We start from the raw sequence: 4,935 nt of genomic DNA, 5'->3' as shown, positions 1-4,935 counted from the left end.
TCTTTCCCTTCTTTATATCAGTCAGATGTCACCACTGTCATTATCTCTCTCTCTCTCTCTCTCTCTCTCTCTCTCTCTCTCTCTCTCTCTCTCTCTCTCTCTCTCTCTCTCTCTCTCTCTCTCACTAAGGCTGAACTCTTCGCTTAGACCTTTGCTAAAAACTCTACCTTGGACGATTCAGGGCTTGTTCCTGACTCTCCTCCACCCGAATCTCATGCACTTTATGTTTCTCCCCGGAATCATGCCAAGTTTGTTCTCCAACTAGCGAAAAACTCCTCCAATAACAAAAAAGTGTCAAAATCTTTCAATATCTAACTCCCATCGTGACTTCTGGCATCTAGCCAAAAACATCTCCAATAACTTTGCTTCCTCTTCTTTCCCTCCTTTATTCCAGCAAGATGGCACCACTGTTACCACATCTATCTCTAAAACTAAACTCTTTGCTCAAACCTTTGTTTGAGCAAAGTATCCGCCGACATGCCGGATACTTGAATATTGCCGGATACTTGAATAGAAGTGAAATTATGTCCACAATCACCACCCTACACTCATGCATCTTACCATAACAAAGATCAGCTGATCTTAATCAGCAGCTGATCTGATCAGCTGCTTAAGTGTAAGCACAACACGCTTCTTCTTTTCTACAACTTTAGGCATGATGAAGGCGTCAGGCGATAAACAGTGCACACGCGGGACTGAGTCACTGAGTAAACACAGTGCAGTGGGCCGCGGGTAGCGCGAAGCAGTGCGCTCTGGTGGCGAGGGGACAAAGTTTGCCTCGCGCGGGAATTTTAATCGATTTTATGAGTACACATTGACTTTTTATTGATTTTAAGGCTCGGGAAAAAATGTGCCGGATACTTGAAGCTGCCGGATACTCGAATGCCGGATGAGAGGGATTTTACTGTATATATATATATATATATATATATATATATATATATATATATATATATATATATATATATATATATATATATATATATATATATATATATATATATATATATATATATATATATAAAGGAGGGACACTGGCCAAAGGCAACAAAATTCCAATAAGAAAAAAAAAAGCCCATTGAGATGCCAGTACCAGTAAACGGTTCAAAAAGGTAGTAAAAAAAATGAAGGATAAGTGTCTTGAGACCTCCTTCCTAAAGGAATTCAAGGTGAAAATACAGAAGCAGGCAGGGAGTTCCAGAGCTTTTCGAAGTTGTTTCACATGATGCGCAAAACTGTTCTTCAGAGTCTATTGCAAACGTAATCAGAAAATGTTTTGAGGAAAAAGACATTCCCGCAAGAAATATATTTGGAATGGCTGCTGGTAATGCTAGTACAATGGTAGTAGAGAATAACTCTGCTATAACAAAATTAAAACATAAAAAAATTTTCTAGCTGCACTATAAGGCCATCTTCTTCTTTGGACATGCTATGCTTTGAATCGCTTCCTAGGTCTCTCTTCTTCACCTATATCCCTGTATACTTTTTTCTTATTGTCCAGCACTCGGTGAAAAACGCTTTCATGTGGCTCACTATTTCCCTATTTGTTTCTTTGTCTGTTGTTAGTCATTGTACTGTTGTAATTCCCCTGTCCTCTTCTTTCTTCCTCTTTTTTTCCCCGTTCCTCTCGATCACTCACGCCACTTGACCATCTAACTCGTGTCTTTGGTGCTTGTACAAATCACACTCTATAATGAAATGTTCAATTGTTTCTTTTTCTTCTCTACACAGCTTTAATTGTTGTTCTATTATGTCTCTTCTTAAAATTTAATTTAAGTGTTCCACTTTTTGCTTTAAACAATACACGGTGGCTTGCCACGCAGCATTGTGTGGGAAGTATTGAAACTCCTTTTCTTTTAGGCGCAGTTTGAAGATAGAAATATTTCATCTGAGCACACAGTGTATGATTTTAACAACCCCTTCACAAAGGCACACATAGAATTCATGAGATTTGTTCTGGGATACTTCATTTTCCTCACTGTACTCTTTCAGAGCAAAAATAATTTGACTGGTGTATTACAAAAAGAAAGCCAAAGAACTGCTAGAATTCTTTGGTCAAAACTTTATAAAAGCCAAAAATATTTGTGTGACGTATCCACGATTGAGCATTTAAATTTGGATTATCTTCTCCCTATATCTGAGATCCACATAGGAAAAAGAGTGAAAATATAGTTGAAGAAGAAAACCTTAAAGCTTGTGATGCTTGTCTTTTTATCAGTCAGCTGTTCAAGAGATAAAAAAAAAAAGTTACCACTAGAGAACCCTTTCTTTCATGAAGTACAATTTATTTAACCATCAGTAGCACTAGATTTGGTATTTCTTGATAAGAAGTCCGCCTCCATTCACCCCCCGAACCCCCCTAACCCTTAAACAAGCCTGGGGAGCCTGTAGGGAATCGTGTTTTTTTTTTTCGGGGGGGGGGGAGAAAAATAAAAAAATAAGTTAAATAAGGGCGTTCAAAAATCTAAGTAAATAACTTAACCTAACGAGGTACCTCAAAAAATATATACCGTTATGTCTTACCAGTGTGGTGTGGAAATTCTCAGGGCAATAGAGTTGGATACAGTTTGGTGCCTTCCTTAATAAATGAATAATGAAACCTCTTCCTTATGCCTGTATATCGCATTTTAACAATTGTTGTTGCTAAATATCTCACATAGTGACTTTTTTCCTGCTGAACACTGGCACTGTTCCTTTCAGCTCCCTCCACTGGGTAGCCATACTAACAAATGACAGTGAACCTCTATCAGAACGTCTGACGGGTCTCTAAAACAAATGAAAAAGTGTAACTGAACCTACCGTGGAAAGACGTAATTGGTTGCCTCAGGAATAGCCTCACGAGTGGCAGCGCGTAATTGGAAGGATCAGCTGTATAGATACCACAAATCCCAGTTATCAACAAAAGAAAATCATTTCATTGTTTACTCTTGATCGGTGCAGAGCTCGCCGGACTTGGAAGATATCGAATTTCTCCACATTTTCGAGTGCTCTTGCAACCATACTGGACACGTGCCCCCATTTTTGTTTTCGTTTATGGCAAGGTCACCGAACCTTTGTCCATGACATGTGAGTTTCGAGCTTGTATGTGGTACGGACGTGATACTCAGATTAACCTTAGATTTGCAAAGCACAAGTAGACTTCCCTCTCTTAGTCTCCTTAAAAACAAAAATAGTCATTTGTTAGATCAAAATAGTGATGCTGATGAGGAATGGAGAAAATTACCCATATATATTAAAGATGAGGAAATTACAGAGCTAAATTAGAAAACAGACACCGAGTTTTGGGTTTTCATATCTGGTGTGAAGGATGTTGATGAAGAACTAGTGTTAAAAAATTTGGTATGTTTGGCCAAGTTCGTTCTAACTCTATCCCCTACACTCTAATGCTGAAATTGAAAGAATCATTTCAATGCTAAGTGACAATAAAACGAAGAAAAGAAATAAAATGGGGCCAGAACTAGTGAATGCTATTTTTGTAACAAACTCAAGCATAGTAGCAAAGGAAGAAGATTGTCGAAATAAGCCAATTAAACCTGAAAATACAGAATACATAATGTATCGATGTATACATTAAAAAATGTATAAGTTATCTACCAAATACCATTATATAAATAAAAGCTACCAAGCCAGCTAGTATACTTGTTCATCCGGAGTCGTAGGGTAATGAAGGAAAAATTAGGGTAATTAAAGTGTCTGTGTAGGGAGAAGAGTTTGTATAAGTTGGTATCCCTGCCCACACTGGCATCACAGCCTTCATCCACCGATTGTCTCCATATGTTCAATTATTTCCATCTCCCCTCACCTTCCACAAGGACGGCGGCGGTACTGACTGGTCCCTGCTTCCATCTTCCTCTTTTGGGCCACGATTTATTTATTTTTTTTTATGTAGGAAGGACACTGGCCAAGGGCAACAAAAATCTAATAAAAAAAAAATGCCCACTGAAATGCCAGTCCCATAAAAGGGTCAAGGCAGTGGTAAAAAATTGATGAATAGGTGTCTTGAAACCTCCCTCTTGAAGGAATTCAAGTCATAGAAAGGTGGAAATACAGAAGCAGGCAGGGAGTTCCAGAGTTTACCAAAGAAAGGGATGAATGAATGAGAATACTGGTTAACTCTTGCATTAGAGAGGTGGACAGAATAGGGGTGAGAGAAGGATCACAGTCAAGGAAATGGGGTGGAAATGGTGAAAATAACACAGCTGGGTAGTGACCAGGCGGGCAGCAGGCTTGTAACAACAGATGGCGTAACTTCGTTTGTGATGTCACATGATTTTGCCTTGCACGTTTTCCTTTGTGTCTTTTGTGTCTGTTTTTATATAAGGGATGGGATGTTAATAATTTTGAATTATATAGAAGCACAAAAATAGTGACTATAATAAAATGTAATGGAAAATGAGGACGATTTAAGTATTTACTTAATTTAGTAACATTCCTCATTTTCCCATTTTCTTTTTACATATTACATAATATTTCGCTTAGATGTCTTGTGACTTATGCTCGATTTCTATTTTAATTCCTCTGTTATTAACACGTTACAATGTTCATTAATGATTAATATATTATTAACGAGTATTGCTAATTAAATGATTAAACAATTTACCTCTTTCTCTCCAATAACAGTAACATGATTTATTATTGCCTACCTTATGTAGCCACGTAAAATCAATTTAGTAACAAATAATTTATACAGGCATAATAAATGTTTTTTTTAAATGTTTCTAAATGTTTCATTTAATATTTGCCATTCCTGCTCATTTTCCCCTTTATTTTCTTAAATTTACGAGAGAGACACACAGACATACAGACAAAAAGGATATATATATAAATGGGTAGCTGTGAATAGATGACAGAAAGATAGACAGATAGATAAAAGATCATTTGAATTGACAGGTAGAAAATAGACAGATAGATTGATAGATAGATAAATAAACAGAC

This window comes from Scylla paramamosain, chromosome 19 (assembly GCF_035594125.1).
Source record: "Scylla paramamosain isolate STU-SP2022 chromosome 19, ASM3559412v1, whole genome shotgun sequence".
Classification (NCBI taxonomy): Eukaryota; Metazoa; Arthropoda; class Malacostraca; order Decapoda; family Portunidae; genus Scylla; species Scylla paramamosain.
Note: the sequence above shows the minus strand (reverse complement) of the source record.